The sequence below is a fragment of the Mesocricetus auratus genome, unplaced genomic scaffold (genome assembly GCF_017639785.1).
Source record: "Mesocricetus auratus isolate SY011 unplaced genomic scaffold, BCM_Maur_2.0 Super-Scaffold_100004, whole genome shotgun sequence".
Lineage (NCBI taxonomy): Eukaryota > Metazoa > Chordata > Mammalia > Rodentia > Cricetidae > Mesocricetus > Mesocricetus auratus.
In genome coordinates, this window is record NW_024429189.1 from 47,781,741 (window position 1) to 47,795,254 (window position 13,514).

General features: G+C 38.4%; 1 long non-coding RNA gene across 1 annotated transcript in view; it reads left to right on the forward strand.

Annotated features, from left to right (window-relative positions):
- Positions 1–241: 241 nt before the first annotated feature.
- LOC110342608 overlaps positions 242–13,514 on the forward strand; it is a 50,533-nt gene continuing 37,260 nt past the window's right edge. Inside the window, exons 1-2 of the long non-coding RNA XR_005877232.1 lie at positions 242–835; positions 10,971–11,036. This is a non-coding gene — a long non-coding RNA (uncharacterized LOC110342608). The remainder of the gene's footprint in view (positions 836–10,970; positions 11,037–13,514) is intronic.

The following is a 13,514-nucleotide window of genomic DNA, read 5'->3' on the forward strand; positions in this document are numbered from 1 at the left end:
CATTTGTAACTAATACAGTTCCTCTTTCTGTCTGGATTTTAATTCTAAATGTGCTGAAATACATGAAAACAGGTTCCATCTGATGTATGCCGTCTGTAAAAGAGATAATTGTGACCTCTTGGGAGTAATTAGTAATGGGCTTTTTCCTTCTTTTCTTTTAATATATATATATATATGTATATACATACATACATACATATATATATACATATATATATATATATAGTCTTAGTGGGCAAAGGGTTATTGATTCCCATCCTATACCACAAGGGACATAAAGGAACACAAGTCATTTCCTGGATTCTCACATACCTCTGTTGACTAGTTTGTTTCCATGGGGAACTGTGCAGCACTGCATAATCAAAGGCTTTGTGTCATTTGAGGCAGGAGATCCTCTCAGAGATGTGAAGAAATATAAGAGACCATTTTAGTTCAGAGATGCACAAAGCATACAGGCCTGGTATGGATGGCTCCTAGGGAGGCTTGAAGGAACAGGGTATGTAGACTTATCGTAACCCCTTATAGATGAGGATGAGCCTCAGAGTTATTCTGAATAACGAGTCCTTGGAGGAATCATCGCTGGGACACAAGTAAGAGTCAGCATCAGAATCAGAGAGAAAACTTGCTACCACTGTGTCTGGCCATCTACACATGTGGTTACCTTCCAAAGTCCCAATATAAAAGGTTTTCACACTGTAAGTTATAAAACTAACATGACAAAACTGGAATTTAAAACCTGAGCCATAACTGCAAAGGCTTTTTGTTACAGGATTCCAGTGACCAGACTCACAATGAACGCTCTCTACGGAAGGACACTGACAATGCTGTCCCTGAGGTAAGACCATGCACAATCTGCTAGATGCAACTGCACCCAAACCTAATAATTACTGTAAGGATAACATGTCTACAGCAGCTGACCCAGCCATACTTGACCAAATTCTGAATATTTAAAAAGGAACTTAGGCATGTCATTCACTCCATACTGAAAATACAGCATTAAAGAGATTTGTTGCCTTGTAAATTTTAAGTTTGATCACACAGGAGCCAAAGACCAACCTTCCCTCCTAGTGGTAAATTTCAGGCATAATCTATCTAGTTGGAACTTTTTAATCCTAAATCTCTTTTAGCCTAGGCCGTTTCTGATGTGATTACCTGCCTTTGAGCCCAGGTTGGCTCTGGTCCTATGGGAGAAGCTCATCGGCATCTTCTCACTTCAGAGACAGTGGAAGCTACATCATATGCGATCAAAGCTGTGTTTCTTAAAACATGATCCAAGAATTCATCATTTGAAGTTGCTAGATAGTATATAAATATCTGGGCCCCCACTCAAAAATATACTGTGACAGCATTACAAAATGATTCAGGAATCTACCTTGTGTGAATGGTTGTGCTTGTGTATGTACACATTTGTCTGTGTGGATGAGGTGTGCACATGTGTGGTATGCATGTGGCGGTCAGAGGATAACACTGGGTGTTCTCATTTTCCTATTTTCTGGAGACAATCTCTGTGTTGTTTTGCTGATACAAGCCCCAGACTAGCTGGCCCATGAGTTTTCAGAGATTCTCTTGCCTCTGCCTCCCATCTCCCATAGGAGTTCTGAGATTACACATGCTCAGACTGTATGTCCAACTTTTATATGAGTTCTGAGAATTCACATTCAGACCCTTATTCTTGTGTGGCAAATATTCATAAGCCCGAGCTTTGTCTCCTAACCCAAGAGTCTACTTTTAATAACCACCCAATATGATTTCCATACACACCAATAGTAATTGCTTTACAGAAAAATTATTTTTGCAATACAATGCTACTCAACATTAGAGGTTTTCCTTCCAGGGTTTCAGACAAGAGCCATCCTCAGTAGTTTATTTCTATTCTCTGTATTTTGTGATCAGTATACAACAAGAAGAAAATTGTTATTTTTATTTACTAAGAATCCAGCTGCAGTTAATACACAGTACTATAGTGACAACCTCATAAACTGATTCCTCCTGGGGGTTAGAAGTCAGTAAGAGTTTTCATAAAACACAGGGTTCAAATTTTCATGGCTTATCCTTTTTAATTTTTGTAGTGGTAAATTGCAGTAGTTTCTGATTGCGTTAGCTGAGAGTATTTTTCTACCAAACAGTATACTGTTCTGAAGTTGGGTAGTATCATCCCAATACAATACTTGGTCAACGAAAACAGAAGAGTGTCTTGTAGAATGCACATGTGCCCTGGACATTCTGCTTTCTTGATCAGAATCATAGGAAATAGAAAATGAGTTACCAATACAAAGTAGATCAAATTAATTTTAGCAATGGTTTATTGGTTCCAGTGCACTTACTATTTGTAGAAATCAGTTTGACAATTGATTCATTTCATGTAGTTAAAGGGTGGGCTGTTGTTGCTTGGAGAACCCATTCAAAAATATGTTGTTTCTAAGAAACTGAACAGAGAATCTTTAGGAAGAGCTAGTCATAGTATTTGATCAATAAGTACAATAGCTAGTTTTACTCACTGGTGGAGGTTACCTTAGCCCTTTAATAATAAATCATTTGTAGTTTATATTGAAATTGAATTAGTATTTACTATTCACTATCACTAAAAATTAGTATATAATTTCAAAGAAATAACCATGTTTTATGATTTTCAACAAAAAATCCTCTGATTTAAACATGGAAAGGTGAAAACCATAGATACATTTCCTACTATTTATCTCTACCATGTCAAGCAACAAGACTCATCTTTTTCATTAATTAGTGAATTATTGAATTAACTAGTTCCTACCCCCAAGAAGCTTAGATTCTTTTTTAGAGGTCAAAAGTCACATATATTATTTCATACCCCATCTTATATGGATGCCTGCACTGGGTCTGCTCTAGAATATTCAGACATACAAGGAATAGGAACTCAGAGGCCCATTTCTCCCTGTGAACTGTTTGCAACTCGTAATTTAGAGGAGGGGGAAGTCATTGTCCTCAGTTGTGTGATTCCATTGGGCTCTAGTAGATAGTTTTGACCAATTGACACACAGATGGCCCTGGTTAAACTAAATGGATCACAATCTTGAGTAATGAATCCCAGAAAGGGATCGGTAGGTGTCAGGGTGGGTGTGGGGTGACAGAAATGGAACAGGAACAAGAGGGTATTGGGGAGAGAATAATTAGAACAAATTACTTATGTGTGTAAAATTGTCACATAACAAATCATTAAAATAGATTCATATGAAAAGATTAAAATGTAATCAAGTTCTTTATTGCAACCAGAAACTTTAGCCTGCAAGGTTGCTATTTTGGTCTCACAATTTGTATTGCTTTATATTAAATATTTGTAATATTTCATTCCTCTCTGAGTTTTTCATTAGTTTCAATGTTTATTATACTACTAATCATTTTATTTTTTTCATTGTCAAAGTCTTTTAAAACTATGTTTATTTTTATGTATCTCTGTACCTGTGTGTTTGTGTGTGCGCGCGCGTGGAATGCATGTGGAGGTCAGAGTTGATGCCAGGTATCCTTGTCAGTTGCCCTCCACCATACTTCTTCTTTTCGTTTCTTTTTTTTTCAATACAGGATTTCTCTGCATACTTCTGACTGTCCCAGAATTCTGTCTGCCCTATGCAAGTTAAGGTTTCTGTTTGTAGTTGAAGAGTAAATTGCTTTTTTTTTTTTTTTACTGTGTCAAGTCCTTGCAAGTTAAGGCTGCTGTTTATAGTTAAGAATAAGTTCCTGTTTCTTAGACTGTTTGTAGTTAAGAATAAGTTCTTGTTTTTTAGACCTGATGTAAACTACAAAGCATGTATTTCAGCCCACACTAAACTTATTACCCCATTTCCATGATGCATATCCTTACACTTGTGCCTTCCCCTTCATTGTTTTTTGTTTTGTTGTTTTCAGAGACAAGGTTTCTCTGTATAATAGTCCTGTCTCTCCTGGAACTCCCTCTGTAGACCAGGCTGGCCTCCATCTCAGATAGATCCACCTGCCTCTGCCTCCTGAGTACTGGGATTAAATGAGTATGCCACCACCACCCAGCTCATTGTATTTTTCTAACAATGTATAACAGCTGACTCTCCCTCCCCTGTCAACACTTTATCTCTGCTATAAAAAGGATTTCAAGAGGCTGACAGGAGCTATCTTCTGAAATCCTGACTTTGAGTCATCCAGCCAGACTGGATTATCTGGGGTGCACTCCAAAACAAGGCTTGCTTCAATTGAAAAAAAAAGTCACCAACTTTATGATATATATGCATATCCTAAACATTAAAAGTTGTTGTTTGGGAGAGTAGCTTTGAGCTGGGATAAACAAAGATGGTTTCCTGGAAGAAGGAGCCTAAGCAAAATCTTGTATGGGATTTAACCAAGGAGTAGGAGGTGGAGGGGATGGTGGTGGTGTCTCTGATGGTAATGATAGAATGTTTATCAGATATGCTTAAGATGGTGATGAGGGGCTTGTTTGAGAAGAAATAAGATTGGAGAGTACATATATTGAAAACTTGTAGACTCTTTGGGACTTGTAGATTACACCTGTGTCCTAGGGACTTTAAAAAGATATGTTCTTAAGAAAGAAAGTCCTGTGTACATAGGAGAGCTTCTGGGCATGCACAGACATGGTCAGCCAGGATGAGGTTTCAGAACATCAACACCATGTTTTGTCATCACCTTGAGGCAAGAGGACTCACCGGTTCTTCATCTGACCTCTTTCCAGATAGCTTTGTTTCCTCTCTCTTCCTTCCTCTTTTTCTTCTATTTTTACTCATGTTTGCCACTTTTATTCAGTAAGTACAAAACAAAACATAAACAGACAAGAAAAAGAAATCCCTCCCTTGTGCAAAGCAGCATTCTGTCCTGAGGTCGTGTTTGTCAGCACCACAATGGGGAAAGTGATCAAAATGTATTCCTAAATGAAGATAATTCTCTTCCTAAGAGAAATTCTGGTGCCAACTATTAAAATATTAAACATTTAACCCCGTTACACATTCAGTGAAGAACAGAATATTTTTCCAGTTCCCCATATCTTGCTCCTGTAGATGGAGTTTGCACTAAAGAGAACCCTGCAGCTACACTCTCATGGTAGTTGTTTTATTTCTTGGAGATCACTATCCTGTCTTTCTTCCTCCTTCCTCCCCCTCTCCTCCTCTGAGATAGCGAGAGAGAGATTAAACTCATTCTGTCAGGAAGAGTCACTTTAAAACCTGGTATCCTTTAAACTGCTCCCTGGAAGCAGCTAATACTCATTACTCTTTAATGGTTTCTTGTCCAGCATAATGTGGGTTTTATATTCACATACATCCTTTCATTTAATTATCCCCATAGCCATATGAGAGGTATAATTGTCCCCATTGTGATAGATGTAGGGACACAAGATTAGAGGGATGAAATAATGTATCCAAGATAACACAGTGAATTCAAGACAGTGTGATTCCAAGCTGCTTTCCATAGTTTAAAGGTAGGTTAGTGTGATTCCCTCCTATTTTCTACAACTTAAGCTTCTCAAGATTTTTTCTCACTGTCTTTTATTTGGCTATAAGAAGATGTACAACTATATTATTGTTTACTTTAAGTTTACCCATATAGCATCTCTCATAATACTATTGAAATTTAAATCTTTCAACAAGCATGCCTTGTTAATTAACACTTACACATTTGTACTCATGGAAGCCACAATGCCAGCTAATTTTTTCCATACCCGAAGGCCTTCTTACCAGCATGCCCTATTTTACTTAGTACAAACTCAGATTCATCCATTTTAAAGTTCAAACTATTCTCTGTATGTCCTTCCATACCTTGGAAGACACACAGAACCCCATTGCCTCTCTCTTTCCTCTTCTCCCTTCCACACCCATGTGTTTGTGTATTATAATTTAATTTTAAGGCATTTCCTTATGTGATTACCGGACTGGCAAGTCCAAACTGCACATACTGGCTGGCTGGGTACCCAAGAATGTTGCTTGAGCTTGAGTTTGAGGATACTTTGGAAGCATAATTTCATCTTCCTTGGGGACACATTAGTCTGTTTTTTAATGTGTTGAACTGATAAGAGAGGCTTGTCTTGTGATGCAGATGTCTTACTCAGTTCAGAATCTACTGCTTTAAATGTTAATCCCATCACAAAATTAGTTTGGCAGACCATCTAAAACTTCATTTGATCGAATTTCTGGAAAAAGTAATCTAAACTTATTTAACTGTCATAGCTACTTACTGTTGAGCTTCTTCTGTTACTAAGACATCCATCTGTGTGTCCAGACAAACACCTGCAAGTGTACACATTAGACTCTTTATTGGAGATCTATTGCTCCCTTTGTGAGGGAAAGAATGGGGAAGCAGGAGACACTTGTATTTGAATAGCATTGCTCTTTGTTGGTCAAATGTCCTCAGAAAGAATTCTAATCCTCATTACTTGTTTTGTCAAATTAGTTTCTAAACGAAATAGCACCAGTGTTTGGTTTCTGTAAAACGGGCTACCAAGCTTGTGAGACATTGCCTAGATCTTTGTAGTGCCCCTTACCCTACCTTCTCCCATTTTCCTTCATCACACTCCTCTCAAATCCATGTCACATTTGGTGAAAAAAACGCATCCAATGTTGCATTACTATGATGACAAAAAAATCTGAAGCAAAGCAACACAGAATACTAATTTCCTTTCATTTACAACTGTCTTTCTAAAATTTGCTTATGTTATTTTGACCTTAGTTTTCTACACTCTTATTGTTAACACATTTCCAAGCTGCTTGCTAGAATTGTGTGTGTGTGAAATGTGCATGTTCATGTGTGATGCACATGTGTGCACATAGGTGTGTATGCACATCCATGTATGTGCCAGTCTCTGACTGAACCTAGAGCTCATTGATTCAGGGATCAGCCTGTCTCAGCACCTTTCTGTAGCCCAGCATTGGGTTACAGATAACTGTCTGTAATGTGCCTGCTGCACAAGCGTGACTCCTGATGTTAGTGAGTTTTGTATCTCTAGCACTCACAAATACGGTATCTTCTCTATAAAATGTTCTCCTTGTCTTATTACATTGCTTCTGGTCTTCCTACAATTTTAATTTTTCTATTTCAGCAAACTAGAAAGAAGCCATTGGGGGAGAAAGGAAAGCAAGACCTTAAGGGGAGGATGGTAGAACCTAGATGCTATGAAGGAGAAAGGCAGGGGTAATGGGAAGCTTTAAGTGGGGAGTGTATGGGAGTGGAGAAAAAGATAACTAACATTAACAGCATTTGGAAAAATCCATATGTAAACGTATTCCTTCCGAAAAGAGGCATTAAAATCTGTGTAGAGTAAGCAAACACCTGAGCAGAGCCTTGAAAGATGGCAAAGATTTTACCAAAACTTTATAAAAGAGATCAACTGCAGTTCCCCTGCATGTGGAATAATGCTCTTTCCAGAAGGCATAGGTTACCAACACTGGGTACAGATATCTCCCAAGTTATCAGTCTGGCATGTCCCAGAAACAAACAAAAAAGGCTATTGCCATTGCTTTTATTTCCCCACCAGAACTTGCTGGTAAGACCCATTCCAGACCAAAACAGTATCTTCTGGACATGAGAGGGCCACTGCACTCATGAACTCACAGCAGCTGTGGTTGCCTACACACCATCAAGCCAGTCAACTGTCCACATACAGTCAGAGGAGGGCTCATGAAACATCACTCCTAGTTGAGGAGCTATTGACAGTTGACAGCTTCTGGGGAGAAACAGAGTCAGTTTTCTTTATGAGTGTGGCCCCTTGTCCATTGGCCATGCCCACCCACATGACTACATAGGCAACACAGATTGGACTATATGGATTATTGAAAAAAAAGAGGATGTGTAATTGGGAGGAGGTGGGTGTTTAGGGGTATAGTTTGGAGGAGTTAAGGGTGTTAGTATTCAGGCATGTGTACTGGCCTGTCCTTGGAGTTCTGACAGGATGTGCGCTTAGCTGCAGCCACTAAGAGCACCACCTGTCCAAATTCACTATGTTCCCTTTAAAAATGGCCCTGCCCTTTCTTTCTCCCTTTCTTCCTCTCCCTCTCTCTGTCTCTCCTTCTCTTTTCCTTTTCTCTCTCTCTCTCTCTCTCTCTCTCTCTCTCTCTCTCTCTCTCTCTCTCTCTCTCTCTCTCTCTCTCTCTCTCTCTCTCTGCCTTTCTTTCCTCTCTCCTGCTGCTCCTGTCTCCAGAGACTGGTCTCCCCCCTTCCCTTTCCCCTTTTTATGACCCCTTTCCCTAATTAAAAAAAAAAACCCACTGCCTGAACCTGTCACATGGGGTCTTTCTCTAGCATATTACTTTTAAATTGCAGCAAAGGTGAAGAGTAGGAGTGAATATTATCAAAATATAAGGTATACATGTATGAAACTCTCAAAAATTAATATATTCAAGTTATCACAACTCACCTAATGTTAAGAGCCCCATGACCTTTAAGATCCAGATATTTTCACAAGAAATTTTTTATTAAAATATGAAGAGTAGTTAACATAGATTCTGCCCAATCTCTTTTAGAAAAGAGATGAAAAATTATGTTGTTGTTAATATAAACTTGATAACAAAACCAACGACATAACAAAAATGTGCAAATATCCCATACAAAAATAGGCCTCAAAATGTAACAAAATACTAACCAAAAGCATTTATTAAGTCTTCTCTGATACTGTAAAATTTAAAATTCTGTCTATTATATTAAGTTGAAGAATAAAAAAGTACAAGCTGTAAACAATCTATATACTTGGGGAATGTAGTGGCAAGCATATCTGATAATTATGTGTTCTTTGTATTTCTTTATATGAAGAACCTTAAAATTCAACATTTTAAAGAAAAATTCAATAGCTAGGCATGTGACATATACCTATTATCCCAGCACCCCTGATGCCGAATACAGGAGGACTGATGTACGTCTAAAGACAGCTAAATATTAAAACTTTATAAATCAAATCTATAAGAGAATTGACAGAAGACACAGAGCATCTCAGCACTGGAGTCATTTAGAAAATGCAAATTAAGACCCCCCAAATGTTAGTACATAGCTGTTAGAAAAAAATAAAACAACAACGAAAAATGACACCACCAAATGATGGCAAGAATTCAGAGAAACTGAATCATTCAGTGGTGTTGGTAGTAATTTGAAATGCTTCCTCCACTCTGGAAAGCAGTTTGGCAGACTCAAAGATGAAACCTCCACTTACCGTATGTTTTCGTGATTGCTTTCCCTGGTATTTACTCAAAGGAGATGAACTTACTGCCACACAGAAATGTGCACACGAATATTTATAGAAACGTCATTCATAATTGCCAAATCTTGGAATCAACCAAGATGTCATTCCATAGGAAAAAGGATGAATAAACTGTGGTATATGCACACAATAAAATACTCATCCCTAAAAAGAAATGAGCTAGTAATTGTGGAAGACATGGAGGGAACTTGCACATCTATTGCTAAGTGAAAGAGGCCAATCTGATTTCAGCTACATGATATTCTAAGAAATAAAATAAACCATTTGATTACTGTATCCATGGCAATGGAACGTCTAGGAACCTAGAAAAGTGAAGAATTATGGTCCTTCAAAAACCTTTTCAAACTAATCATATCTTCTGCACACTGAAAGCAACCCTAGATGCTCTGCAATGGATAAACAGTTAAGCAGACTATGGTGCATTCATGTGGTTCATGTGATGGAAAGACATCACTACCTCCCAGGGAGAAAGAATAAACTATGGGTATAGGCAACAACCCAAATATATCTCCCAGGAAATATACTGTGAATGATACCCCAGGTTTATATGTAAATCACTCTGCCTATATAATGCTCTTGAAGTTCTAAAATTATCGCAATGGTGAACAATCCATCAGTGGCCATTGAGTACTACGTAGCTGGTGGCCTGTGTGAGAACTGACTGAAGCTTTACGAAGGGCAACTTGAATGATGGTTGTGATGCTGAACATCTGTATCTTGTCCTCTGCAAATCCCCCAGCGGTGATTTTGCACTATAATTTTGTAAGATGCTGTTTTTGGAAAAAGGTGTGTGTGTTATTTATAGAATCTAATTTCTTACAAATGCATGCAAATGTATAATAAACTTTTGAAAGTGAAATGTTTGATTGAAAAAATATCCTGCTGAATATAGTATAAAATTTGATGCAGAAACGCATCAGCTCTCCTGCTAGGGAGCACCAGTGCAGTGCAGTGGGAAACTATGTTGCTGGACCAGTCTTCTCAAGGAAAGACCTCCCTGTGCTCCCCTGCTGTGTGCTCTTTCTTACAACTTTGACCAAAGAGAACCTGCTCACTCAGATATATATCTAAATCTCTGATGATTTGGTTTTAGTTTTCAATATCCCAAACATTATTCGTAGCCCTACTAACTATGGATATTTTACATTTGATGCCAAGTCTCCAACAACTCTCTTTTTGTTGGTTTTGAGATTAAGTATTTTACATGTTTACTTGAGAAATACTTTACAGAACTTAGCCCCTGGAAAGTTGTATAGTGTAGAAGGATCTTGATGATATAACAAACTATAGGGAGAGCTCTTGAACCCCAGACTGATGGCTAAGAGGCCAACAGGGGACTGATTCAAACTCCATGAATGTAGTGTCAGTGAGGAGGCCTCAGAAATCTCTGGGGCCTTGGGTAGTAGATTAGTGTTCACCATGACATACAAATGGACTTTAGGAGCCCATTCCACATGGAGGGATGCTCCCTTAGCCTGGACACATGGGGAAGGGACTAGGTCCTGCCCTGGATGAAATAACAGACTCTGGAGATCCCCCCCAAGGAGGGCCTCACCCTCCCAGGGAAAAGATGTGGAGATTGAGCTGGGGTTGGGGGATAGGGATGGGTCTGGGAGGGAGAAGGGGGGAAGCTGGGATTGACATTTGAAGTATGCCTGTTTCTAATTTAAATTAAAAAAAAGGAAAAAGAAAAGAAATAAAAGGAGAAACATGTCTATTGGCCATAGAACATTGTCCTTAATCAGATTATAGGTACATCATGCATTTTTCCTTTTTTCAGAAGTTGAAGAAGCAGTGTCTCTCAGTCACCTGATTGGAGCCGAGTATCTCTCCAGAGAATTATGCTGTGAGTGAAAAAAGTGACCGCCCAAAGGTTATGACACACTAAACGACTCCCGTCTATGTAACACCCTTGAAATGGTAAAATCATAATAATTACGAACGGGTTAGTACATACTCAGGGTTTTCATGAACTCTCTTGTCCCACAACCCCATGAACTAAAACTGGTGACTTTTTATTTTTCTTCTCTCCAAACACACTTGCCAGCCATCCGTGCTCTTAAGGTCTCCTCTAGGACTTTTCACAATGCTCATGTCATAAAGCTTCCATGATGATGACAAGGAATGCCTAAATCATAAATGAAAAGTAGCTCATATAATTAAGCAGAGGCCAGAAGAGGGCATGCATCAGATCCCTGGAGTTTCTGAGTATTGTGAGCTGATTGCTGTATAGGTGTTGGGAACAGAATCCAGGTCCTCTGCAAGAACAGCAAGTGCTCTTAACTGTTCAGCCATCTCCCCAGATCCCTGAATTTCTTTTTATATAGAAAAAACTTAAGCTTCAGTCTCTGTCATTTTATAATTAATGTACACTTATATAAAATGCTTCCTATGGTTCTTCCTATGGGAAATTGCCAGGGAGGGTTTTATTAATTTAAAACCCACAGAGGTGGCAGTTTCTTTTATTCATGTGAAATATTCTACATTTAAAATTCATTTAGTTTTGAATAATAATGCATATCATTAAGCTATAGTATATCTGTTCATCCTTGGCTTTCAACTCATTTAGTTCTGTCCTGTGTATGAACGAGACAGGGTTTCTCTGTATTGTTTTCGAGGCTGTCAGTCCAGCCCAGCCTTGAACTCACAGCGATCCGCCTGCCTTTGCCTCCCGAGTGCTGGGATTAAAGGCGTGCGCCACCACCGCCCGGTGTTATATTTTACTTTAAGGATATAAAGTACCATACTTTATGTAAAGAGTTTACTTACTTACACTGAGGCTGGCCCATGTATTTATATCAGTAGATACTTAGGCAAACATTCCTAACATTCCTGTATGTTCTATGTTGTGGGCTAAGTCCTTAGAAATTCAGCTGTATGTTTTAAAATAAGGCACTTGTTATATCAATTTTGGAATTTTCATATCTAGATAAATATACAGAACAAATGGCTTTAAATAATGTCTTAATTTTAATTGGCAGGGCTCTGTGTTTTATGAATTAGATTTAACATCTGGAAATTATACACATCTGTATTTCTTGTTTTATATTTTCTTCTTTTCTCTCCCTGTTTTCTTTTTCATTTCTCTCCTGCTTTTTTTCCTATTCTACTCTCTTCCTCCTTCCTCTTCCTCCAGATCACTTTCCTATTAATGAACAGATTGAGAGCTATGTAGCCACTAGATGGTGGTACAAGCACACAGCGAGAATTATTTTGTAAACAGACTAGGTCATAGTTTTGATTTCCTGCTTAGTTTTTAAATTTCTATACACTTGAGCCCTTAAATGCCTCCTAAGGGACATCATCATGATCGCTGCTTAGTGGTTGAGCCAACATAACACTGATGTTGAGCTTTACGGCAGCTGCTGTGGACCACTTCATGTGATGGTGGGACTTTCTAAAAATGCTCATTGCTCACATACATTAACTCTTCAGTGGGATCTGTTAAGTTTCCTGAGTGATTGGGTTGGAAGGGCTTGCTTATATTCTTGACTGATTTGCAGGTCCTACAGTGTTGCAGTTGAGACTGCTTAGAATTTATAATCCTGCTTTATTTAGTTGACTGAATTTCAGTGAAGAAATGGCAGTTCCATAGCTGTTTCCTAAAATGACAGAAGGCAGCCACTTACTATGGTTGCCTGATCAGCGGCAGTTCAGAGATTTTTATGAACATGCTTCATCCATCATCCCAGTGTCTAACATGTAGTTTTTAATATCTTGGAACTTATTATAGAATTATTTTTGTATGCAAATTGCCTTAATTTTTTGAGATATATGTTTTCTCTAGAGAATGTATGGGAATCTGTGCTGTAAAAAGTTACTATCAGTAAATTGTTCTTAAATCACAGAAGAAAGGAATCTAACGATGTTGAAGGGTTTTGCTTATATTAGAGCTACATGCTAAGCTTAGCATTTAAGTCTTGAAAATAAGCTGAATGCACTCGGCACAGGATTGTGCTATCAGCAATCACCATAAACACACACACACAGCACACACACAATAAATGTACTGTGTAGTGGCACACATTCATTCGCCTGTTTGGCAGTGTCCCTATTTGGTTTGTAGGGATAGGTATATGATGCTTTCTTGTTTTATGACATGTTCTTGTCAACTGTCAAGTGCATGACTTCAAGTTTGGGCTTACTAGCTTCGATGTCAGTATTTGTAGGCAAGTGTTGAGGCAAATAACCCCATTTGTACCAGGGTTGCCTGATGTAGAAAAGCAAGACTAACGTTTTAATTGTCTGAAGGGTTTTGATAATAATGAGGCTTTCTTACCATTTAATATGTCTTGATGAAACTTTATGATCTGCTACCTACTAG